The sequence below is a fragment of the Rhineura floridana genome, chromosome 5, assembly GCF_030035675.1.
Source record: "Rhineura floridana isolate rRhiFlo1 chromosome 5, rRhiFlo1.hap2, whole genome shotgun sequence".
In the NCBI taxonomy this organism is placed as follows: Eukaryota; Metazoa; Chordata; class Lepidosauria; order Squamata; family Rhineuridae; genus Rhineura; species Rhineura floridana.
The window spans coordinates 105,671,141-105,698,919 of NC_084484.1; the positions used below are offsets into that span (position 1 = coordinate 105,671,141).

At 40.4% G+C, this 27,779-nt stretch overlaps 2 long non-coding RNA genes across 2 annotated transcripts in view; both read left to right on the forward strand.

The window, feature by feature from the left end:
• LOC133385243 (uncharacterized) overlaps positions 1 to 26,600 on the forward strand; it is a 35,683-nt gene extending 9,083 nt beyond the window's left edge. The window contains exons 2-4 of the long non-coding RNA XR_009762828.1: positions 8,217 to 8,276; positions 12,055 to 12,169; positions 22,337 to 26,600. This is a non-coding gene — a long non-coding RNA (uncharacterized LOC133385243). The remainder of the gene's footprint in view (positions 1 to 8,216; positions 8,277 to 12,054; positions 12,170 to 22,336) is intronic.
• LOC133385244 (uncharacterized) overlaps positions 1 to 27,779 on the forward strand; it is a 151,384-nt gene that overhangs the window by 24,753 nt on the left and 98,852 nt on the right. The gene's annotated exons all lie outside the window — the stretch shown is intronic.

The window sequence follows — 27,779 nt, forward strand, 5'->3', positions numbered from 1 at the left end:
ACCCTTAAAGACTATTGAAATCCATGGGAAAAGTAAGTCATGATGATTAATTCTTCCTAAAATTTCAACTTCAGTTGACATTCACCAACTGGGACCCGAAACATTTTGAGCATGGGAACATCAAATTCATAATATCTGAGCAAATCTGTGTGGCGTTTGTTTGTACAATATTTAGAATTTTTGGCAAGGACTGGTGTAAAGAAAGGATGAATGTACAATGGGTGATTTTCAGCAAACTGACAAACTTGTAATATCCACATAGCTCTTGAACTCAGAAAAGATCGGGTCATAGGGGAGATGTACAAGCTCAAAGCTCTGTTTAGGCCCACTTCCTTTATGAACATGCAGTGCATATTACATACCATATATATGCAAATAAAACATTCCTTCCATGAGAAAACATGGTTGGTATGCATATTTCTGTGTCTCCATTATTCATAATCAATTCTTCTCTTAGTAGATAGGATTTTCTTTGTTGCATTTCACAATGAATACAGGACCAGGGACTCCATAAACAAGGGATAACACAAGCTTTAACCTCTGGAACACATAGAGGGAAAATGCTGGAAGTATTTTAAAATATTAAGCAATAAGAGCAGGGAACAGTAGTAAGATCAGACTGTGTACTTAAAATGCATTTGTCAGTATTCTGCAAATATACATGTCATGTTAGAATGATAATGTTCCAGTATTTATGCAAAAATATAATTGTAAACTGAATATAAATGTTCATAATTAAATATCCCTAATTAAAAAACTCACATTTAGGTTGAAATACTCCAACTCACGATTTATAGCTGAATTTCAGTGTCTATAGAATTTAAGTAAGGTAAATATGTGCCTAGACTCTATATTTATGGTTTAAAACATGAGTTCATGTGCTTCCTAACATTTTTTTAATTAAAAAGGGAGCACGTTTATTGCTTTTCAATTATTCTCAAGCCTTTGAAAATCATACTGAGAACAGAATCTATGATGATATCAAATGCATTTATTTATATTTCTTTGATTTTACTTCAGTGGTTGCTTTCCTCAAGTTAAAACCCCATTTTCCCATGCGTTAATGCAGCTGAGTCTATAATTAAGTTTAAACCTGGGTAACAGAAACAGCCACATATTGCTTCCCTGTTTAACCCTGTCTCCCATCCCATCCCTTTCCTGTGCTGTTCCCCCTATGTTGAAATGTAGATTGCAAACTGTTTGGGGCAGAGATCTGCCTTCTTGAACCAGTGGAGGCTGGTTCATTAGGGCAAATGGGGCACTGCCCAACCAGTCTCAGCTGTGATTGCTCCAAGATTTATTTATTTTTTATTAATTACATTTCTAAACCGCCCTATAGCAACAGCTCTCAGGGTGGTGTACAACAAGATCACCTGCCTTCTTACTTACAACTAGTCCAGAGGGTAGCTATCAGTTGCCTCCTCCTTAATCTCAGTTTTGCCACTGCAGAACTCAACAGGGAGGAAAATGGGGACAAAAAGTAGGATTACTTGGTCTGCCTGTTAGTACTGCTCCACCTGCCCAAGTGAAGCCTGGACAGGTGGTGTGTATTTGCGGCTGGGGTTGAAACTCCAGTCGCCATGGGAAGAGTGGGCAGAGGTAGCACGTTGCACTGTTAGCGCATCATGTGGCTTTCTGTGTGAGGGCGGGGCGGCATTGGGCTATTTACTACCTTCCGCTTGCTACCTTCCTCTTGGCGCGTGAAGCCCACCCCGCCCTCCCATTACTATGGTGTGTTTGTGGTCACTTCGGGGCCAAGTAGGAAATTTTATCCACATTGGCGGGCAGGTTTTTTTGCCTACTGCACACTGTGGTGGTGGGATGGAATCTGGTTAGGGGGCATTGCGTTTCTAATAGGTGATTTTGGCTAATTCGGCTAATTCAACAAGGTTAAGGTTAATTCCCTGAGTTGGGTTTAGGTCATCTGGTCATTTGTGAGGATAGGTGCTGGAAGGGAAGTAGGTAAGGACAGCTAGGTGGCCCCCTTAGGCACCTTTGAAGGTGATTGGTGGTTCCAGAGACCTGCCAGGAAGGGCTTTAGGGCCCAAGGGCAGGATATGGACTGCTTCTGGGGCCTGCTTACCCCATCTACCCGGAATTGTAGGGCCCTGAGGGGTGGTGATGTGGGAAGGCCCCCCTGCTCTTCTACAGGTGTGGCTGGGGTAAGGGGTAAGAAAAAGGGGTTACACTTGCCCCAGCAGGGGCTGGTCTCCCGAGAGCTATACTCCAAATTCTTGCTTATAGATAGTTCCACACCTATGTTTTCCTCTGCAGGTTAGTTAAAGTTTTGGTTTATAGTTTAATAAAGTGGCCCTTTGCTCAACCCAGTTTACTGTGTCTGTGTATTATTTTAACCCTCTCCTACAATTGGCTCTGACTCTACCTACAGTTAGTCTCCCTGCCTTCTGCCCCAGTGAACACCAGCCACTTTCTTGAACTCTATAAAGCATCATACATAATGGCACATAATTGTAATGCATAAATATCCCTAGGTGCATTCACCTGTTTCAAATATTTATGTGAAAGTAGGGATGGGTGAGAATTTTGATTCAGTTCTCATTTCAAGCAGAATTTATCAAATTTGCACTTTCTGAAACAATATAAAAACCAAAACACAGCCATCCTTCAAAATTCGCATTTATTTAATTTTGGGATGCAGTTTGCCTGACCATCTTTGCCAACTAAACAACATTTATAAAAATGCATATATTAGGGGAAAGTGTGCATAAAATGAATATGAGCAAAAAGAACATGCAAAAAGACATGATATGATGAGAAATGACTTACAAAAATGTGTACCTCTGTCAAAACTGCCTACAAAAATGTGTTTATTTGGAGAAATTTGCACTAAAATGGCGGAGAATTTTCATGAGGATTTTTTTAAAAAAAAATTCGCAGATTGCTGCAGAAATGTAGAGGACTGAATTTAACATTAGAAAAGTGAGAAACTGAGAGGACCGAAACTGACAGATCTTTCCATCCTTATGTGGGAGATGGAGCGTACATAAGTGTACCCTCTTCAACAATGTTTGTAACTTAACAACTGCTGTAAGGTCTCCAGGAGAAGGGCTATATGATTGTGTGTATATGATTGTATATACATAAGTAGTTAGCAGTCATCTACAAGTTTACTAAATTAGGTATCAAATTTCGGATCAACAATATTTATGATACTTGTAATTATAGATATCAAATTTTCTACATGATTCAACCATTCTAGAACATGGAAACAAAAGTGAGGAAATATGTTGACAATGTATACCTAAAAGATATTTGTGGTCAGATTTGCATATTTGCGTTAAGTGGTCTGTCAATAAATTTGTATCATACTTGAGCATACAAGTTGTTTCCATCATTTAGAAATTTAAATAAAATGGAGCTATTCATTCTATGGAAATTACGACGTGACAAACCGTTAATGTATTTTGATGACAATATGAATTGAGTTTTTTTCTCTCTCTCTTTAAAAACAAAGATTTTGTTCTCCTTTGTATTTATTTGTCCTTGATCTGAGATATCAGGTTAGTCCTGAGCTATTTGGGTTGCTGGTAGAGCATTTAAGATTGTTTGGACTGAAATTCAGTTTTGTCTCACAAATGACCTTCTAGCAAATTACTGAAAAGTACTGAAGAAATACAACACACATCAAAGTGGTTATCATGCATGTGTTTGGGATAACTGTAATAGTTGTGAGATAAGGAATTCTTAGAAGGTTGACTAATTAGTCAAAGCAGCCAAGGTCATCTTCAGAAGGCCCGGAGAAAAAGGTCTCAGTACCACGCTCCCCATTTTCTTCACTAAGATAAGTTCAAACCAGCTCAGAAGATTTCAGAAAAAGAGCACACTTCTCCTATTTTGCAATATCCAGCTTAAAACATAGTTGACTGGACCAACCAAAATGTAGCAAAGAAAAATATAGACAAGCTTCTGGAGGGTTTTTTCGCCTTATAAAGCCAACAGCATAAATGGATGGAGTAAGGCCACAGAGGACCAATTTTTTTAAATCCCAAGGAAATGACTCTAAGAATTTTAAAAAATAAAATAAAACTCTGGTGAGAAGATTTGCACTTGCTGCAGTTACTAGAGCCTGCCTTAAACTTTGAGAACTCTAGTTTAAAGGATGGTGAAATCTGCTTTACACACAAAAAATATTGACTTTTTCAGGGGAGGGGGAGTTTTATTGCATTGCATTTAAAAAAATCAATGATTTGATAAGTGCTTTATAATAGGCATTTGTGATGCTGCCTAGAGATGGGAAGGAGAGTTTAAAGGGGGCATTTGTATAAAGGCTCCACAGTGCATGCTGATATGGAGGGGTGCTATCAGAACTGAGAACTTGAACTGAAAATTTTCAGGCCAACCACATGGTCATTCAGCAAGGAGACAGTCACATTTTAACTAACCTCTAATCAACACCAGCTCAAGGCCACATTAATCATATTAGTAAACTAGTTTTGATTTATCCAAAAGTCTAACATCAAATCCAATTAGAACAAAACCCATCTAAAACACTTCAGATGTCCACAGTATCATGGGGAGGGGGATGTCTATCAAATGGTACCATCTTTTGCACAATTCCATATACAATGTACTTACCTGTGGCAACTCCTTTCACAAGTTACATTCTGAGGGCAACAACAACAACAACCCACAGTAAAAACCAATGCCTGTGGGAAACTTCTTACAAGCAGATTTGTCTACCATCATGTTTTCAGAAATGCCTGAACCCAGAGATTATACATTAATAGCATGGGAGGTAGGAGAAGCTCTCCTTAGTGAAGCTGGGATCAAGCAGGTAGAAGGAGGCTTGGGTGGAGCTGTGGGAAATATAGTGAAAGTGGCCTGATAGGACGGGGTGGGACATATAGCATATATAAGAAAAGCCCTGCTGGATCAAGCCAAAGACCCATCTAGTCCAGCATCCTGTTCTCACAGTGGCCAGCCAGATGCCTATGGGACACCTGCCAGCAGGACCTGAGTGCAACAGCACTCTCCCCTCCTGCAATTCCCAGCAAGTGGTATTCAAAGGCACATTGCCTCTGACATTGGTAGTAGAACATAGCCATCATGGCTAGTAGCCAATGATAGCCTTATCTTCCATGCATTTGTCTAATCCTTTTTTAAAAGCCATCCAGGTTGGTGTCCATCACTATCTTTTGTGAAAGCAAATTCCATGGTTTAACTATGTTTTGGGTGAAGAAGTCTTTTATTTGTCCTGATTCTTCCAACATTCACCTTTATTGGATGTCCTTGAGTTCTAGTATTTTTTCCGCACCATGGATAATCTTATACGCTTCTGTCATGTCCCCCCCTTACTCACTAAAGAGCCACAAAAGTTGTAACCTTTCCTCATAGGCAAATTGCTTCCCTTGATCTTCTCAGTTGCCCTTTCCTCAAAGCTGCACCAACTTTTCTGGAGGTACCATCAGCCACTGGTTTTCCTATTCAACCCAAGGCTCAACTTTAAAATCTTTACATCAGTAAACTCTGTGTTTGTGTAGCACTCATATCCTCTAGCAGTATAATTTTTCACTTAAGGGACAAAGTCAATATATTACAAAGCTATGCAATGTCCTGTTTTACTTGGTAGAGTTTCATAGAGCAACTTGAGCTCACCTAAACTTTTGTCTCTATTTCATCTTTCACATGAATCATTAAAAAGGGGTTTCAGAAAGATATACGCTCTTGAAAAAGCAGAGTGCTTGTTGTTTCCCACAAAACTTCAAAGATAGACACTGGGTTCTCAGTGTTTTTGATACTTTAGTGCTTAACAACATGCTGCACAGATCATATATTTATTTAGTTTCCATTATGTTTTTCAGCAATTCCTAAAAGGAATTTTATTGTCGTTATTGTTCAAAATACACTTGACATTGATCTCTTGCACTCCACAAATCATTATCATCAATAAATCTAAACCCCTGTGGCTTTTTGTTATTGGATTATTCAGACAATATAACTGCTGAGAGCCAGTTTGACCTCACAACGTATATCACTATAACTCAGAAGTGATTTTAAAGTAATTCTCTATCGGGTGTGAAAATTCATAGGCAGGGCAAACACGACAAGTGCAATATGTAGTTTCCAGAAATAGAAAAACATTAAGGCTCATGAAACTAAACTAAAATATTAAAATGAACATAGAAACAATTAAGTTCAGGCACAAGGGCTTCACCTCCAGCCCCCAAAATCATGATACATGGAAACTTTTTTAAATCAGAAGCTCTAATTCTAGTATCATCAGGGCAGAAAAAAATGTACTGCCACAAGGGCCTATATTTATTTATTTATTTCTTTTATATCCCGCCTTTCTTTTCATGAAACCCAAGGCAGCTTACATATGGTCCCCAGGCAGTCTTCCATCCAGGCACTGACCAGACCCATCCCTGCTTAGCTTCAGCAGGGAGCTAGCCTTATATGACTTGTATGATATCGGTCCTTGGGTACAGAATAGAGTTCTTGAGTCTATGGCTTTAGGATCCTAGTATACAACCTTGCCTGAATGCCGATATAAGCTGTCATTGTGGGTGGTATTCAGTGCTCATCTTACACAGGGTAGACCTATTAAATAGGCATGACTAACTTAGGTTCATGAGATTCAGTGGGTCTACTCTGGGTAACGTATAGCTAGTCAGTCAAAAGGTGGATCAGGGAATAGGGATTCAGCCTGTGCTGGATGGGGTTACACTCCCCCTGAAGATGCAGGTTCGCAGTTTGGGTGTGCTCCTGGACTCAGCCTTAAACCTGGAGACCCAGGTTTCTGCAGTGGCCAGGAATGCTTTTGTACATTTAAGACTAGTGCGCCAACTGTGCCCATTCCTGGAGTCGTCTGATCTGGCCACTGTGACACATGCCTTAGTTACATCCTGCTTAGACTACTGTAACACGCTTTACGTGGGGCTGCCTCTGAAGACTGTTCGGAAACTTCAGTTGGTGCAACGAGCTGCAGCCAGAATGTTAACTGGGGCTGGTTACAGGGACCATACAACTCCCCTGTTGCAACAGCTCCACTGGCTGCCAGTCTGTTTCCGGACACAATTCAAAGTGCTGGTTATGACCTATAAAGCCCTATACGGCTTAGGTCCAGGGTATTTGTCAGACTGTATCTCCCTATATGAACCTGCCCGGGCCCTGAGATCTTCAGGAGAGACCCTTCTCACGATCCCAACACCTTCACAAGTGCGACTGATAGGGCCTTTTCGGTGGCTGCCCCTAGGCTCTGGAACTCCCTCCCTAGGGAGGCAAGAATGGCCTCCTCTGTGCAGTCCTTCCGCCGACAGCTAAAGACTTTTTTCTTCCGGCAGGCCTTTGGAACTGAAGGCTTTAAGGGTAGTGACTGAAGAGGGTGCTGTATGTTATTGTTTTATTTGTATGCTCCTAAACTGGGTTGCAGTATTTTAAGTGTATATCTAATTGGTTTTAACAACTTAATTGTTTAATCCTGTTTTAATGCTGATTTTTATATGTTTATATGTTTTATATGTTTATATGTTCTTAATGATATGTACTTATTTTTATCTGGAAGCCGCCTTGAGTTCCAGTTTGGAAAAAGGGCAGGGTATAAATAAAGATAATAATAATAATAATAATAATAATAATACAATCCTGTGTCTTTTTTTTAAATTTCAAAAATTATGTATATTCAGCACCCCATTACCATGTCACTAAGAAAACAAGAGAGGCCAATTCTTCTTATGCTGTGATTCCAATCTAATATTGTTTATGGCAGATCACTACCACATACTACATGCATAGTTTTGCACCATGACTTCAGCCGAACAGCATGAAGGATACCACAAAGTTGTTCCCACCCCCTGTTTGTCCTTAAGGATGTCACCGTACCAGTTCTTACCAAAGCCTAGCAGCTTTGACAAATTTGCTAAGGATAGTAGCTCTTCCTGCATCAAGGCACTGATCCACACAGCTGGATACAGCTTGTGATTCCTGCATAGCACACTGAATGGAACATAGGAAGCAGCCTTATACTGAGTCAGATCATTGGCCCATCTCTCTCAGTACTGTCCACACTGACTGGAAGTGGCTTTTCAGGATTTCAGGCAGGATTCTCTCCCAGCCCTACCCGGAGATACCGGAGATTGAACCTGGGCCCTTCTGCATGCAAAGCAGATGCTTTACTACTGAACTATGGCTGTAATGACTGCAATGATTGTAGACAGTTACCGCTGCTGTTTAATTATATCCTGGTTGATATACAGGTTTACTGGATTAAGAGGGGAAATGGCAAGCTTAAGAAACTGGAAGATACTTCTAAACAGGTAGGTAAATAGTATCTGCAAAATCAGAGGTGGCCTCCACCAACAGTTCCCATTCTAAACAACAGGTTGATCATCTTACAGGGAGTATGCAGACCTAGTGGTTCTATGCATCAGGCTGGGTCATTTTAGGATGTTTCCCCCCCACACACACACACACTTTAACTTCTCCATATGTGCTGATTCAGTTATTTTTCTGCATTGTTTACATTCCTAATAACCACAAAACCCTAATAAATACCTTGCAATAACAATAAAATCCTAAGGCTGCACATGTGGCAACAGTGGTCTTTCTGTTTTCCAATAACATTCAGTCCCCAGCTTATCAGCTTGATTACAATCAACAAACCAGATTCAGCTCTTCTTTAAACTAACATAGCCCTATTGTTAAAAGGCTCGTAGAAATGCAGCAGTTAAATGGAGCAGCAATCTCATTCATATTATAGACAGGTCAAGGGCATTTAAATATCTGATTTTGAAAAAATTCTTCAGCAAGAGTGCATGAAAGAAGATCTCTGGAAAACACTCCACAATATTTGCTTAGTAATAAGCGATACTCCACCACATGTAGAATCTCTGCGGTTTATATGAAAGCTTAGGAAAGAGAGTGTTTAAAACTGGGGCATCAATTCAGTGGTGTGACAAGGGAGCCAACACAAACAAGGAAGACAGGAATGTTGTATATAAAATTGAGCAGCAGGTTTTGAAAAGTAATAATTTCAAAATGAAGTGCATTATTGAGTGAAAAACCTGCTGGCCATAGGAAAATGATATCAGTTGCCTTGTCTCGGGAAGAAGCCAATCTTTGTGAGGGTATGTAACCAGATCTTGCCCACTCATTTGAGCCCTTACAGCAGGGGGTGGGGAACCTTTTGCTCTCCAGAAGTTATTGGACTCCCACTCCCATCAGCCCCAGCCAGCATGGCCAATGGTTATGGAAAATGGAGCTGTAATCCAACAACATCTGAAGGACTAGAGGTTCTTTATCTCTGCCATAAAAGAACACTATTCATACTGCACCCATATGAGAAATCCAGGAGGGTTTGGTTTGGTTTGATCCAGCATCAGTGTTTATTGAACCATGTAATGCTACTGTCAAGTGGAATGTCTTCCAGGCATAACACAAATGAGAAAGTGTTAATACAACGAAGGCAAATGTAGTCCCTGAAAAGGGAAGAATATAAATCTGTAATATAACAACATGGCTTACATTTTTATGTGAAGAGTGGAGCTGCACATCAGGCTTCTTTTCTATACAAAAGAAAGTTATCCCAGCACATGCCAGTACAGTCCGTATGCAAACCCATAATACTCTGCAGAATGTCTGCAGAGAGATGCTATGGTGCTGAGGCTGCACGTGCAACCAAATTCATTGGGAATCAGTCAAGGCAGTGGGATAGGCCATAAATCAGCAGCAGAGCACATGCTCTGCATGCAAAAGGTCAGTCTCTGGCATCCCCAGGTTTGGCTAGGAATGTGTCAACAATATTGACCTAAATGGATCAATGGTCTGACTCAGTATATCTTCTTAGGTAAGCTAAGTGTTATTCTGAGTTACAATAGTGTGACAGCAGGAACAGCCATTGCACATCTTGCTCCTAACAAGTCCTATTATCACTGTGTCCAGCTTGGCACAGTAAGTCTTCACCACATAGCATGCATCAGCTTGGGTTCTCAAATACAGTCTGCCTGAGCCATATCAATAATCCAGCTGGAACAAAGATGCAGCTCTGTGGATTATACAGCCACAAGAGTGACGGTATATTATAGTCAGCATGGATTTTTTGCATTGCACAATGTTAAATTGAAAATACCCCCATGCCATTCTGATGCTTCCCATAAGTTCATTTCAAAACAAAACCTTAAAAATATACAGTCCTGAACTCAGAAACGCTTGCTTAACAACACTTTAAATTTTCATGGTGATACACAAAACAGTCAGAGAGAATTGACAGTTCAAAGTGTAAAAAGAGAGAGAGAGAAACTAGCCCCCTTTTGGACTTTTTTTCTGTCAGAGTTCTCATAATCTGTTGAAACTCATTAAAAATCAGCCATGTTCACAGAATACCTGTAATCCTATTACTGACCTTGCCCCATACTCTGACCTTCATCTTCTGCTGTTTAAAAGATAAAAAAAAAGCCTGGCTAATTTTTAATTAATTTAAGAAATTTGGCATTGAATTCAATGATAATGTCGGGCATGCTCAGTAAGAACCAACTGTCAGTGTTCTAAAAGCCAGACTCACAGCTGCTTCGCTTGGCTAATCAGTGGGCCACACCCACACCAGACTGATTTCACTTGAGACATCCATGGCTTCCCCCAAAGAATCCTGGGAAGTGTAGTTTGTGAAGGGTGCTGAGAGGAGAGTCCTATTTGTGTGTATATATACTATATGTGTGTGTGTGTGTGTATGTATGTATATGTATGTATATAGTATGTATATAGTATTTTATGTATTTTAATTGTATTTTATGTATTTTAAATTTATTTTAATGTTTTTGTGATTTTACTGTTTACAGTTTTATTGTGTACATATTTGATTTTATTTTTATAAGCTGCCCTGAGTTCCCTATTATAGGGTAGAAGCATGGGATAGAAATATTTTAAATAAATAAATAAATAAAATTAAATAAATATTTCTCTGACAGAGCCCCAGTGGCCAGAGTGGTTTAACAGTCAGTCGCTCTGATTGAAGCTGTGTGAGGGGAACAGGGCACCCTTCACTGACTATACTTCCCAGGATTCTTTGGGAGAAGCCATGACTGTCTAAAGTGAAATTAAGGTCTGGTGTGGATATGGCTAGGGACAGCTTTGGTTTCAATTTGGGTGGGAGGCGACATGTGCCTGCTGTAGAATAAAAAGGTGAGGGAAACCCTGAAAAAGAATGACACTGTTCACAATGTTTTCCATTTTGAAAGGAAAGGGGTTTTCCCTCTGCCCAGGGCCCACCCACACAATCTCCTTCCCTCCCCCTCAGAGGCACAAGTTACCAAATTCTTCCAAGCTACACAGGAAGTGGATTGGACTGTGAAAGACCAACCCAAATTGTCTTTGCATTTTGACAAATTTGTCAAATATCTCAGACAGGAGGTCAGGTCTCCTGCTCCCCTTGTGCATTCACTATAGCTGCCCAATTTCCCTGCTTTTTAAAGTTTGACAGAAATATCTGTTGGTTATAGGTATGTTCTTAAACTGCAAGGGTTTTTTTTTGCCTTAGTGAATTTTAAATTAAAATAGGGTTTTAAAAACCCACACACACCCCCATTGTTTCAGGGATGGATCCAGGACAGGGCAAGTGGTCCCCTAGTTGGGACAGGGTGGACTGATTCTCCTCAGGGCTCACAGTTACATGCTTCTTCACCTCTTTTTATCCTCACAACAACTCTATGAATTAGGTTTGGCTGAAATATCATGACTACTCCAGGGAGCTTCAGGGCTAAGTGGGGATTTGAAGCCAGATCTATCCAGTCTTAGTCTAGGCCTTTAACCACTATACCACATTGCCTCCTTGAGTTCCAGATAAATTATATCTTTGGAAGGAACCAACATGCTATAGGAAGGCTGCACTAGAAAACTACTTTTCTCAGATCTTCATTCCCACATGCATTCAGCATTCCCACTTAAGAGTGTATGAAGCAGAATGTTTTCGTATTGACATTTCTCGCACTTTTATTTTCCATAATGACATTGAGGGCGCATTCAGACAATCATCCTGAGGTGGTGGCATTTATTATAAACCATTAAGTTGATTTTTGGTTTGTGATTACTGCTTATTTTTAGCTTAGTGATTGGCTGATCTACCCTGAGACTCAAGAGAAATGGACAAAAGAAGCACATCACTTCCCTGCTTAATATGGCCAACGGTCAAATTCAAAGATTCTAAAAGCAAACACAGGTATTTCCTACTTCAAAACAGCATCAAATGTACACATATATTTCTGTAGTTATTTCTATAGTCTATTTAAGGGATGGCAATGTATCAAACTAGGTATTTTGCCACCAAGCATGTATTTATTCACAATCCAAGCTACTTTCTGTAAAGATGTTTAATTCTGTAGTGTCCCTTGGACATTGGCCTCAAAACTGGTTAATCTTTGCTTAGAGGTACAAAGGGGAAAAGTCTTTTGCATGCTATCATTTATAACTGTTCAGGAATGTGGAACCTCATCTAATGTGTCTGGATTATATCATTGTTAGAATGTTGTAACCCCTCCTGGGTAGGAATTGTGGCTTCCTCTCTAAACAGAATGCTGCCAAGTCGGCTCTCTGCACTCCATAAAAAATAAAAATAAGAAAACTTTTATGAGAGGAACAGTATTTGGTTGCAGTTATGTCAGAATTTTATTTTCACCAAAATGAACTCTATAGTACATGGGGGGGGGGGAGAGAAGCTTACTTAACATATGGCCAGAAGGGGGAGAGAAAAGGAGACATTGCAAGAGCGAGGGGGTCAGTTCTGTGAGGTGCTCTTTGGAAAACGGCTTTCCTGAAGGGAAACCATTTGCAAAGGAGCACCCTGTACTCTGCAGCATCAGTGACTCTACTCAACAGCATGTGTTTTTAAACTGATTTTAATTTTTTTAAATTGTGTTTTTAAATTGTTTTTGTGTTTTAAAATTTGTATATTTGTTTTTAATTCCTGTAAACCACCCAGAGAGCTTCGGCTATGAGGCGGTATATAAATGTAATAAGTAAGTAAGTAAGTAAGTAAGTAAATAAACAGCTGATATGCAGAGGCAGCAATCTTGCAGGGTGCTGTTTCAGGGCTGTTGCAGGAAGGCAGGATCAGGCAGTGTCAGGCTCCTACCTTATCCTGACAAGATGCAGCCAGTGGTCAGGTAGGTCTGCTACTGTTCAAAGGAGAGCAAACTGATCCATTTCTACAAGTTAGCTAAACTTAATAACATTTCTCATCCCACGCCAATATTTGCAGGCATCTTAAAGGCATTAAAATAAGTCTTTATGCAGTCTAATCTCCCAGAGGGTTAAATATTATAGAGATGGTCCATTTGATTTTGAATGCAGGAGGCTGTCTTTCAAAAAAAAAATTGGAAGAGTCTGTGTTGGCACAGCAAGAATTAATTGCAAAATTTATTTATTTGTTTGATTTCTTACCTTCCCTTTATCCTAAGGTCCCAGAGTGGGTTACAGTAAAATATACATTATAAAACAAATGAAACTTTTACAACCATAAAACAATAAAAGTATGAAAACAATCAACAACAGTCCTATTTATTAAAAAAATAAAAACAATTACATATGTAAAACATTTAAAAGCACTTCTCTATAAAATGACAGTTTAAAATAGTTGCAATAGAGATGCAATACTGGGATAAAGATCGCCACTTAAAAGGCTTGTTGAAAGAGGAAGGTCTTCAGTAAACACCAAAAAGAACCTGTGTAATAAGCAACAGGAGGGAATTCCAAAGGATATATGCCATCACACCAAAGGCTTTATCCCTATGTTGTGCAGAATAAACCTCCTGATAAGTTGGCATCTGCAGGAGGCCCTCACTTGCACAGTGCAGTGATCAACTGAGTATATAAGGAATGAGACAATCTTTCAGATATCCTGGTCTCAAGCTGTATATGCACACTAGTACCAGCACATTGAACTTAGCCTGGTTAGCTAATTGGCAGTCAACACGATTCTTTTAGTAGCGGCATAACATGGTGATAATACTGTGCCCCAGTTAGCAGTGGAGTTGCCTCATTTAGCACCAGCTGCAGCTTCTAGGCCATCCCCATGGTCAATGAAATCAAGTTACTGAAGATCAAGTAAGAATAGTAGTGTTGCATACAGAATGTAGAAATTATAAGAACTTACTTTAAAAGAAAAAATCTTCCTCCTTCAGCTTTGAATAAAGTTAGGTTTTGTGGCAATAAACAAAACAGTTTTGGAGTTTTGTATCATAAGGAATGTGGGAAATCAAACTTTCCATTAAAGTACAGGTATCACACATATAATGGAAAAAACATTTCTATTACATATTAAATTATTCTTGTGATGACTTAGTGACAAGGTGTCTGCCAGTAACTTTCTCCACTATTAACAATATACCTTCACACCCACCAAGTTAGAAATCTTACCCCACATCCTTCTAATAATAACAGTCCAGGTAAGGGTATGATACCCCCAGAAAATTTACAAGCAGAATATTGATTGATGGGTCCAGGTACTTTCAATACTTTTTACTTGTGTGAATGATCCTGGTAAGATCTCATCTGAATGTGAATCTAATATTATCAGAGCTTGGAAAAGTTACTTTTTTGAACTACAACTCCCATCAGCCCAATCCACTGGCCATGCTGGCTGGGGCCGATGTGAGTTGTAGTTCAAAAAAGTAAATTTTCCAAGCTCTGATATAGTACCTATTCATCAGAAGAGCTCTAAAAACATCCCAAAGAATTGCTCTATAAGTCTGTTGGAAATGGTATCTAAAATTTATACCAGCTACTTGTAACGCCAATATTCAAAAAGGGATCCAGAGGGGATCCCGGAAATTACAGGCCAGTTAGCTTAACTTCTGTCCCTGGAAAACTGGTAGAAAGTATTATTAAAGCTAGATTAACTAAGCACATAGAAGAACAAGCCTTGCGGAAGCAGAGCCAGCATGGCTTCTGCAAGGGAAAATCCTGTCTCAGTAACCTATTAGAATTCTTTGAGAGTGTCAACAAGCATATAGATAAAGGTGATCCAGTGGACATAGTGTACTTAGACTTTCAAAAAGCGTTTGACAAGGTACCTCACCAAAGACTTCTGAGGAAGCTTAGCAGTCATGGAATAAGAGGAGAGGTCCTCTTGTGGATAAGGAATTGGTTAAGAAGCAGAAAGCAGAGAGTAGGAATAAACGGACAGTTCTCCCAATGGAGGGCTGGAGAAAGTGGAGTCCCTCAAGGATCGGTATTGGGACCTGTACTTTTCAACTTGTTCATTAATGACCTAGAATTAGGAGTGAGCAGTGAAGTGGCCAAGTTTGCTGATGACACTAAATTGTTCAGGGTTGTTAAAACAAAAAGGGATTGTGAAGAGCTCCAAAAAGATCTCTCCAAACTGAGTGAATGGGTGGAAAAATGGCAAATGCAATTCAATATAAACAAGTGTAAAATTATGCATATTGGAGCAAAAAATCTGAATTTCACATATACGCTCATGGGGTCTGAACTGGCGGTGACCGACCAGGAGAGAGACCTCGGGGTTGTAGTGGACAGCACGATGAAAATGTCAACCCAGTGTGCGGCGGCTGTGAAAAAGGCAAATTCCATGCTAGGGATAATTAGGAAAGGTATTGAAAATAAAACAGCCGATATCATAATGCCGTTGTATAAATCTATGGTGCGGCCGCATTTGGAATATTGTGTACAGTTCTGGTCGCCTCATCTCAAAAAGGATATTATAGAGTTGGAAAAGGTTCAGAAGAGGGCAACCAGAATGATCAAGGGGATGGAGTGACTCCCTTACGAGGAAAGGTTGCAGCATTTGGGGCTTTTTAGTTTAGAGAAAAGGCGGGTCAGAGGAGACATGATAGAAGTGTATAAAATTATGCATGGCATTGAGAAAGTGGATAGAGAAAAGTTCTTCTCCCTTTCTCATAATACTAGAACTCGTGGACATTCAAAGAAGCTGAATGTTGGAAGATTCAGGACAGACAAAAGGAAGTACTTCTTTACTCAGCGCATAGTTAAACTATGGAATTTGCTCCCACAAGATGCAGTAATGGCCACCAGCTTGGACAGCTTTAAAAGAAGATTAGACAAATTCATGGAGGACAGGGCTATCAATGGCTACTAGCCGTGATGGCTGTGCTCTGCCACCCTAGTCAGAGGCAGCATGCTTCTGAAAACCAGTTGCCGGAAGCCTCAGGAGGGGAGAGTGTTCTTGCACTCAGGTCCTGCTTGCGGGCTTCCCCCAGGCACCTGGTTGGCCACTGTGAGAACAGGATGCTGGACTAGATGGGCCACTGGCCTGATCCAGCAGGCTCTTCTTATGTTCTTACTTGCTGTTGAAATTAGAGACAGGCAGATGAGCAAAATGTTACAGTGGAGTGGCCCCAGAGCAATATGATGTCATATTGCTTCACATCTCTCTGAAGCTCTAGAGCAGCCTTTCGCAACCAGTGTGCCTCCAGATGTTGTTGGACCACAACTCCCATCTTTCCTGACCATTGGCAATGCTGGCTAAGGCTGATGGGAGTTGTGGTCCAACAACATCTGGAGGCACACTGGTAGAAAAAGGCTGCTCTAGAGGGACTGGCTGGACCCTCTTTTAAAGATTAAAAATTCCTTATCGGGTAGATCACTTGGGATGAGGATGGGCTGCACGGGCCCTCTTAGGGCAGGTGTGGAGCATTCATGGGACCTCTGGAAGGCCTCTGATCCAAGGCTCCCACAGACCTCATAGTGCCTTTGCTCAGTTTGCAGAACTTTTTTAGTCTTAAATTCACCAAATATTTATGTTAAGCAAATACAGTGATTTAGTCCTCTCTATACTTTTTCAAATGGTTTTACACCTTTGGCTGATGCACATGTTGATTTTATGTGAAAGAGTCACCTTTCCCTCCAGTATTTATACAAGTACAATTGTTTGGGGAATGGGCTCCCATGTGGTAAAATTACAAGTTACTATTTCATGAAGATGGAAAACAAGATCTCCCAAGACCATTTTACCAAGACACAAATTCTGAAGGACAAAGTCACTTCATGGCAATTCTTTCACCTCTGTTGTGGAAATTGGCATGTTGGTTTTGATGAAGAAGAATTAATAAATACAAAGACCGGAAAGTTAAAATCTACCTTAAGACAAAACACACAATGCTCAAAGAGCATTGTGAATTAATAAATACACCACAGCAAGCATGTGGATAAAATCCAGCAAGCTTGCTGCATATTTTGCTCATCCAAAGTCTTAATTTTTTTAGCACTCTCATTCCACATGAGTTATTCCTTCCTGAAATGCCAACTTATATTCATCTACTTTCTGAAATCTCAATATGATCAGAGAGCTCCATGGCAACTCAATATACAGAAACAGAGGTGAAGTCATAAGGAGTGAAAGTTAAAAAGAATAATGCTTAAAGCTAACGCATACGGATGAATTACTTAGGTCAAATATCAAATGAAAAATGAAAAGCTAGCTTTGAATATACTTAGCAGAAAAGTTCATTGCTAAGTGAATAAATTCTGGCTGTTTAAAATGGATAGAACTTCATGCTTTTTTAAAAAAAAGTCCTAAAATTTATTTATTTATTTATTATTTGATTTATATCCTGCCCTTCCTCCTAGTAGAAGCCCAGGGAGGCAAAATAAATTTCTTAATGACCAGTTTTTAGAAATTGAAGGCAAAATAAACATTAACAGACGTTCTGTTATTGAAGCAATTGAGCAATATTGTAAAAGAAAAAATGGCCTAATTGTAATACAATTATTGAAAGTTCATTTCCACTTTTCTTTTTAAGGGAAACATATTCCTTATAATAAGTTTTAGTGCAAAGGAAATCCTATTTGGGCTTTGTCTGAAAGGACAGTTTTGCTAAGTGTAGTTTCGTCAAGGGTAGAATCATGATCTACTATGGGCCCTGAGGTCAGAGAGATGAATGTGCCATTTGTCAATCACTTTTGGAACATTTACAGTGCTGCACCCATTTTCATCTGAACCCACAGTGGATTTCTCAGATGAGTTGTTTCCAAAAACCAGCCACCTGCAATCAGGGAACACTCCCCCCCCCTTCACAATATGTTCAGCCATATGCTTGGTGGTGATGTAATTCAGCCTTATGTCAAATTGAAACAAGAGGCTCTTTCTTTTGAGTAACTCTATTAAGAATTGAGTTCCAAGGTTCATAAACAGGGAAGGGTTCTATTTTTTATACCTATTCTTCTCAGTTTGAGTGTATATTGTAAATATTCCAGTTTTGCAGCAGCGACCATTGCTCAGTACTGCAGAGCACATGTTTTGCATACAGGAGACCCTCGGTTCAATTCCTCCAGCATCACTATTTTTTTAAAAAAAGAACTACTTGGCAGATGACATAAAAAACTTTGCCCAAGACCTTGGAGAGCAGCTATATGTCAGAGCAGGAAATCCTTGAATTGTATCCAATTTTAGCCAGAGTGAACCCATTGAAATGAATGACTAACTTAGGTCCATTAATTTCAGTGGGTCTATTCTGAGTAGGACTTAGATGAATACAACACTGAGCTTGATGGACGAACAGGCTGACGTAGCATAAGGAGATTTCTATGTTCCTCTGAATTTGCTCAATCCTTTGAACGTCATCTGAGCTAGTAACCATACTACAGACTAGTGATACTGAGACGTATACATCTGAGCACTAGGTGGTTCAGGAAATCCATATTTTGAAAGCTGAATGCATGTTTAAGGAATGCAGAGTGACACTTGAAAGGCTAGATAGCAAAAGGTGCAACACCCTCTTAATCTCGATACAAAAATAGTTCCCATAAGAAATTCTGGGCACAAGTAAAGTGCTTAGGAAATTCCAAATCAGACAGATTAGATTGGGGGGGGGCAGGAAGAAAGACTTCTTTTTAATATATAGAAAAATGGTGAAAAGTCAGTACCGAGTGAAGAAGCCCCTTTTCGTTTCGCTATGATATTCTTGCTTATGGTTTTCAGTGTTTTCTGCTGGAACTTATTAGCTATTTGAGACAGCCAGTGCGGTGTAGTGGTTAAGGTGTTGGACTATGACCTGGGAGACCAGGGTTTGAATCCCCACACAGCCATGAAGCTCACTGGGTGACCTTGGGCCAGTCACTGCCTCTCAGCCTCATGAAAACCCTATTCATAGGGTCGCCATAAGTAAGAATCGACTTGAAGGCAGTACATTAACATTTTACAAATTCAGTTCATCTTTTACCAACTAATGCAATCACCCTTTCATTTGTACGTAACCTAGACTACAGTAAGTAGAGTGAGGGTATTGGATAGAGGACCCTTCTCATTCCTTTCTTCCCTTCAGAAAAAGGCAGCATCACAAGCTGCCCATGCCATCAGAGCAGCTAGGTCAAGAGGGTTATGATTATTGTTTTTGCTGTTATTATTTATTAAATTTATTAGTTGCTTTTCTTTATAAAAATGAATCCAAAATGACATAAAATAAAAGATTAAAACCAATATAAAACTCATAAAAATTTTTGTTAAAAATACAATACATGGATAAGATGGTGAAACAACCCATTTCCCAAAGAGGCTATAATGTCAAAAGCCCTCCAAAAACTCTCCAAAAATTAAGATTCAGATGCCTGGGAGAAGAAGAATGTTTTTGTCTAGTGCCTAAAGGTATATAATGATGGCACCAGGCATGCCTCTCTGGGAAGAGAGTTCAATAAGCAGGGGGCCACCACTAAGAAGGCCTGCTCTCATGTCACTATCCTCTGCTCCTCCCTCGGAGGACATAAACTAAGAAGGGCCTCAGATGCTGAACAGACAGTCCAGGGTGAGGTCCTGGGGTCCTGAGCCACATAAGGCTTTATAGGTCAAAACCAGCTCTTTGAATTAAGCCTGGAAACTAATTGGTAGCCAGTGCAGTTGTGCCAGAGTTGGTGTTATGTGCTCAGACTGTTTTGCCCTGGTGAGCAATCTGGCTACTGAATTCAGCACCAGCTGCAGTTTCTGAACTGTCTTTAAAGGCAGCCTCACATATAATGCATTACAGTAATCTAACCTAGACGTTACCAGAGCGTAGATAACAGAAGTCAGACTATCTCTGTCCAGATAGGGTCATAACTGGGCCACCAGCCGAAGCTCATAGAAGGCACTCCTTGCCACTGAGGCTGCTTGAGTCTCACGGAACAGTAATGGATCTAGAAGTACCCCCAAGCTATGCATCTGCTCCTTCAGAAGAGTGTAACCCCATCAAGAAAAGGCCACATCCCCTCCACCCAGGCTAGGGAACTACTCACTAACAACTCCTCAGTCTTGTCTGGATTGAGCTTCAGTTTATTGGCTCTATTACCGAGGCAAGACATCAGTCTAATACATTCACTGCCACTCCTGGAGATGTAAAGGAGAGGTAGAGTTGTGTGTCGTCAGCATATTGCTGACAACATACTCCACATCTCTGGATGACCCCACTCAGTGGTTTCATGTAGATGTCAAATAGCATGGGGGAGAAAATTGAACTCTGAGGAGCCCCCCCCCGAAGGCTCCACAGGGCTGAACAATGCTCCTCAAGGACCACCTTCTGAGTGCAACCATCCAAGTAGGGCTGGAACCACTGCAAAGCAGCACCATCCACCCTCATCTTGGACAGCCACTCCAGAAGAATAGCATGGTCGATGGTATCAAAAGCCAGTGAGAGATCAAGGAGGATTAATAGGTACACACTCCCCCTAAGCCTCTCCCAACATAGGTCATCATACAGGGCAACCAAGGCAGTTTCTCTGTCAAAACTGGCTCTAAACCTCAATTGAAATGGATCTAGAAATGGAGTTCACAAGGCCTTGGTGGAGCTATCTAAACCCTATCAATAATGCTCTCAATAACATCATTGGGAGTGGGATGGAGTCTGATTTGGGCCCATAGTTAGGCCTGGGATCATTTGCTGTTGTTTTTATTTTTTAGAAGTAGCTCAGTTTGCCATACCCAGTTCCAACTGAACGCTTTTATCATGCATACCGGCTCCATGCCATTGTGCAGCAAACAGGACCTCAGGACATGTGAAGGGGTGTTGGGCTAAATGAAAATGCCCCCCTTCAAATTTGCTACCCCAATCAAGGCACCTAATCTGAGGAGGTGGCCTTTTGGCACTTTTTTGTGGTGAGGGTGTGCTTACTGTGACAGTGGTACTTCTTTTTATCTTTCCGCCCATAGTTTTTATCTCTCTCTCTCTTTTTTTTTTTGCTCCACTGTGACAGCCAGCAACACCAGCCACCACTTTATTCCTAGAATGCCCCAGGTACAGTATTATTCCAGGACATTCTGGTGAAAAAATTGCAGCTGCCACAAAAAAATGGACACCAGAATGCTCCAGAATGCCACTATGGAGCGTTCTGGGAAAGAGTATTTAGCTATAGAAGGTTTTCAAAAAGAAAGAAAAAGAAGGCTGCCTTTGCTTCTATAACATCACTGCCTTTATAATTTCTATCCCACACAGAAGCATTTGAATATCCCTCCCTTTAAAATCCTCCTTCTATTCCCCCCCCCGTTTCATGGGCCCTACGTGTCCCACTCACCCCCATTTTCTACTGAAAGCTCAGCCCTATTCTAGACAGCAGAATTTTAAAGGAATGCAAGATTTATCTGCTAGAAGCGTTTTGTCCACATGTTCTGATTCTTTAATATTTTCCTTCTTTACTTCCATGCATGTACATAAATTAAAGATTAAATATGTGTGTGTGTTTTCCTTATGTACAAGGTCTATGTTTCACTTTTCAAAAAATTCCACAAAAAATAATAGTTTTCAATTAATTCCTATTTGACTTACTATAATAAACCATAATCCATAGAACTGATCCAAATAGTATAAATCAATCTGGCTTGTCTTGTAGGAAATTATTTTCTTAGCATCTGTAAAGGAATTAAGAATTAAGTGGTGGATATTTTAGGAGCAATCCAGTGACTATTAATATGAAACCTTCATTGATTTAATTTGTAAATAGTTTCAGTAATGCAGCAGCAGTATGTAATGTGATATGCGTCTTTTGTTTTCATTTACTTCTGTGATTTCAATCTGGACATGCTTATTTAGATTTTATTCAAATGAGACTCTGTACTTTTCACATCAGCAAAAACATCAGTTGAGCCAATTTTAATAGATCATCCTGATCACTGAAATAATTTTTGCATTAGTATCATCAAGTGAATGCTGCATTCGCCAGTTATTAAACCAGGATCCAAATTCCTGACTTTAAGGTAAAGTCACATCATGCCACATCATGTGGTCAAGTCACATTAAATAAATGAGGCTTTGTCATTTACTAAGGACAAAATGCATAGAGATTTTGGGATGACAGGTGGACGACACTTCTGGTTCATGTGGCAAATATAACGGTTGAGTTTCACAGCATATGTATGATGTGATAAAAATAATCTCATTTTTTGCAGGAACTCATCACTTTGGCTTCATGATTCCTGCATTGAGGAAAGGCAAGGAGCCACCCTCCCCATGTTTCTCCTCCACTATATCACCGTATGTGGTCCATGCTGAAACTCTGCTTGTACTACTGATATTGTGCAGGATAATTAATTGTACTTCAAAATCAAATTGGCATTTCAATATGTTTTTGCAGAGCCTAGTTTCAATTCCTTTGAAACAAATTTCACAAAATAGCATCTACATAAATAGCATTCATTGATTGGACACAGCTGAGTCTGTGAATCATGTCAGTCACCTCTCCCCTTAGGCAGACAGAGAACATCTGTGCTGGAGTTTATGAAAGAGTTTATGTAGGACTGTATTCACACCATACATTTATTCCACTTTAAACAGTCATGGTTTCCCCCAAAGAATGCTGGGAAATGTAGTTTGTGAACAGTGCCAAGAGTTTTTAGGAGACCCCTGTTCCCCTCATAGAGCTACAATTCTCAAAGTTCTCTGGAAGAGGAACTGTTAAACCACTCTAGAAATTGTAGCTCTGTGAGAATAGGAGTCTCCTAACGACACCCTTCACTAACTACATTTCTCAGAATTCTTGGAGGAAGCCATGACTGTATAAAATGGAGTAATAGTGGAATAAAATGTATGGTGTGAATATAGAGGATAGAGGTATGTAACTCTTAGGGTTGCACACAGAAGGGGGGAAAATCCCCTTGTTGAATATCACACATCTCGTTGGCTCAGATATGGGTTTAAAAATTTGAGGGGTTGTTTTTTTAAAAAAGAAGAATATTCTCCTAGGTAAGTTTTGTGGGCAATTGCATAAAAATGACAAATTATATAGTGGAACTCCTAGGTAAATTCCTTGGAAAATTTCAGAAGGATAGACTCTGGGATTATAAGGTTATGATTTAAAAAAAACCAGTATTTGAACCTAGTAGTTATTTTGTTTTCTGGTGAATTTGCACCAAAGCCGCAGCCTCCTAACATCCCTTCTAGAAGCACTGTGTCTGGAAGAAAAGGAGAGCTCTGGTGAAGTCTTTCCATGATTGGAAGCTAGAGCTATCAATCAAAGAACTCCACCACCCTCCTCCCTCTGGCCAATCTGCCTGGCATTTTCCATTTATGGAGAACTTGGAGGAAGTTTCAAAAATATAACAAACAGTCAAAAACACCTTAGAAGCTGTCTCTGAAGCCTAACAGCCAGCCCACTTCTTCTCAGACTGCCTTGGATTCTGAGGTGATCCAAATACTTGCACAGCAGGGAGTCTTGCCTTAGATTGATGCCTTGTCTGAGGTGAATGCACAGCCCTAGTAACAGTGTGTATAACGTATTTTGTTTCCACTTTGTCATTAAAAGATTATAAGGCCAGACGTGTAAGTAGTTAAGAGGGACAAATTGTAGAAACAGCTATAATTTCAAGGTGGCTATTTGATAAAATGCCCTCATTTACATGGTGAAAAGGCATACTGTGGTATTTTATTCTTATAACTGCAATAATAGAACTCTCCATATCATTCCTTACATAGTCTCTGTCTTCTTTTGCTTCCTTCGCATGAACCCATCAATCCTAGTAGTTGAAAAGCTTTAAAAAGCCAAAGAAAACTTGCAACAGGTGGCAGCGCATGTGTAAGTCTAATTTCAGCCTTGAAATATTCCCCCCACCCACCAGGATTCCATTCTTGGAAAAGAGGAATTCCAAACTGGATCTGATCAAAAGCAATATTCAAAGGGTGTGAAGGATTTGCAACCTTCTACATCCCATCTGTTTTATTTTAGCTCTTTCTCCATTTTTGTAGTTGCTTCAACTGAAAGAATAGAACCCAGTATGGACAAAAGTTAGATCAGCTTAAGCATCATCTTGGTCTTCTGACAGTGCAACCTATGGGTAATGCTGTGAATAATTCCTCTTGCAAAACCCACAGAAGTCACTGCTATGTATCTGGGGTGGGATCAGCATATGGAATCCACTTTGAATTTTTTGTAGATTTTGACCATGAAATGGCTCACAACAAATTAATGGAGAACCCACTTTGGGCCCCTACACAACATTGACTGGCAGGCTCCATGGTTCAGGCTGGCCGCACCCTGAGCAGCCAATCAGCAGCCCCTGTTTACTTTCAGGGGCAAGGTCTAAAGGACCCACTCTTCCTCCCTTTATTAATGGTTTTCTTTGCTGTGGATTGAGATTAGCTCCTGGTTGACAGGGCTGGGAAGGAATTTTACTCTCAGCCACAACTGGCCATGGCACAATGACATTTTTTGCCTTCCCTACAGCAATGATTGTACACGGGTCATAAGTAAGATTTCACAACTTTATTTGCAAGCAAGGGAGTTTTCCTTCACTTGTGTTCAGCCATTTCCCAGCTTGCTTCATTGGCCTTAACTCTGTTGTTTAGTATGGAGCAAATTGGGCTCTGCCAAGCAGAAGAGGATATTCAGAAGTGATTGAGTTGACTGCCTGGGTCATCCACTCATTCCACTTATTGACCAAGGCTTTGACAGAACCGACAGTCATAAGAGCCAGAAATTCCCCCAGAATCATCTGGAAATAAATTGGATGCATCAGAATCCAAGGGCAGACCATTCTAATAGATCCCCCACCCCTGAGGAGGATAAAAGATGCTGAAGGTGATCAGAAGGTGATCTAGCCACAAGAAGGCAGAGTGTTGCTTGCCACATGCACAAGGCCAACTGCATGCTGGGACAGCTCCATAGTTGTTGTGGTGGCCGTGAAGCCCTGAGTTGTCCCAGAAAGGAGGCCTCAGCACCTTCCATCAGCTCAGGCAGGGAGACTGCTGGGCAGTAAGACGAGCAGTAAACCAGCAGAGACTCTAATCCATTCTGACTGCCCAACACAAGGCACAAAGACCAGATTCCCACTCAGTTGGACAGGAATCCTGGAGAGAGATTGAATTCCTATAGATCACAGTGACTCCCTCCTCCCTGATCCTCATGACTGCACTGATACTGCACCAAGTACCCTGGTGGGCACAGCTGGGAGACACCAGCTCTGCCCTGCTCATCCACTCACATTTCAGTAAGACACATCAGGTCAGCCTCATCATCCACGATCAAATCATGAATGAGGAACATCTTATTTAAAACCAACCTGGCAAAGCATCTGATCCCTAAGGGTGGTGATTGATAGGGCAACCACAATTTCTCTAGCTAGAGAAGAGGCTGGCACACAGCACAGTCACCAACTGTGAGTGTCACATCCCCTTCGGATGGCTTGTCTCTCTTCTCACACCATACCTCCCCTTACTCTGTATGAGGACAAGACCTGAAAAATGTCCTTAGGGACAGAATTCCATTATTTTCCCATCACCAATGAAAAGGTTAGTTCCTCCAAAATATTTCCTGAGATTAGCTTAACCCAGCTAAGGACCATTGCCCTACTTCCTCTTCTTCCCTCCCCCTGGCAGCACCCTTCAGTCAAAACTGCAAAGCATGCTTCAATCCATGAGAAAAAGTTCTAGACATTTTTTTCCCTGTGGGTGGTGGCAGAGGCAGGGAGGCATATGCTTGCTCCACTGCTTCTCCAATTCTGCTGCTTAAGCCAAAGAGCTAATCTTCACTCATGGTAGGGCCAGACCTGTCTTAACCACCAAGATGGCTCAGATGGAAAAGGAATTACGACAGACGTCACCAACCTTTTTTGAATCCAGGGTTGCATTTGAAACATGAAGAAACACATGCATGCGCACACGCACGCACAGACAGAGCGCTAAGTACACATTGTACCTATTCTGTTGGCTACAATGGATTCCTTTCAAGCCTAATTTCATCTGGGAGATGGGACTCTGTGGACACTAAGGAAGGACCTTTGGACACATGTGTGCCCATGGGCACCATATTGTTGATTTCTGTACTAAGATGACTGCAGAAGAAAAAAGAATATTGCAATGCTATAACAATTTCCACGTATATTAGGAGATACAACATAGCAGAAACCATAAACCTGTTGAGGTTAAAGACCCCCTATATAAGGCATGTGAGGAGAGGTTTCTGAAGTTAAAGCCCTCGTCCTCAATATGTGTTTGGTATAATACAATGCAATGCATGCCCCTGCATGAACTACATGGATGAAACCATTCAGGAATTGATATTCCAAATGCTTTCACCTACAAAAATTATAATGGACAAGAGCAGTAGATCATGAGGATAGGTAACCTTTGTTGGCCTACAAATCCTGACCATTGGCTATGCAGGCTGAGGCTGATGGGAACTGGAGTCCAAAAACATCTGGAGGGCCACAAGTTCTTGGTTGTGGAGCAATGTTTCCCTAAGCATGTCTTCTCAGCCCTTGTATTCATAAACATTAAAAATTTAATGGATTTTTGTAATGTTTTAAGATTAATGACATGCAACCAACATATACAAAAGGGGTGATTTGCAGCAGTGTGCTCCATGATAGCTCAGTGCCATGAGCTGCCACACATGACCAGCCTCCTATGTTGAATGCCTACAAGCGCTCAGACTGAAAGGGGTCACTGCATGGCTGCTTATCATTTGAAACAATTCCTAGTCCAAATATGTCCCAAACCAAACAGCTTTCCTGGATTTGGATGCATCCTGGTTAGCTTTTGTTTGTATAATCAACTGTATATTGAAAAAGTATGTTCCCTTTGTGCATCCAGTGTCACTTGTTTTTAAAAGTCCAAAATTTGAAATATTATTACTTTACACATGATGAATATTATTATGTCTGTCTTCTCCATGATGCTACTAATGGTATCATGTGAGCATCATAAGTACCATCCACCTTCCTTTGTACAAAATGATAAAATCACACGTGTTTAAAAAAAAGCTAGATTGTGTCCAGTGTTATTTCATGACAACACAAAAGCAAGGTTATCCCTATTTGTGCTGAATACAACTTGCAGATAAGTCAACATAAAGAATGACACGGTCATATTCTGCTAGCCGTTAGGAATATGACCCTAGCTGAATCATTCAAGGTAGCAAGAATAAATTAAACTGCTATTGAACTGACATTTTAAATGTTTTGTAAGAGCATCCTTTAGGAGTCTATTCCAGCATTTACTGACACAACTTTGACCAATTGTTCTCATGGCAGTAGAGCCAATATATTTTCTTGGTTTTTGGCAACTTTCCAGTTTGTGAAATTTCTTCAACATATTCTTTTAGGATCTAAATAAAATATGTCATGTTCTTGAGGTTTTTATGTAGTGATTGTTACTGGGTATGCATGAAACTCTGACCAAATAGGCAGAACAGCACTGATGAAATTAACATTATGAACATATGAAATAAATCAAGTTTAACTTGCATGGAAGTATCCAGTAACTGCTTGGGAACCACAATGGTTTGAAATATAAAAAAAAAACTCACCTTCCAAGCAACTGAAGCTATAGACTAGAGACACTGTTTTCTGCCCTGAAAGCAAGGACTGTTGTGTTCTGAGTGACCCTAGCATAGATCGC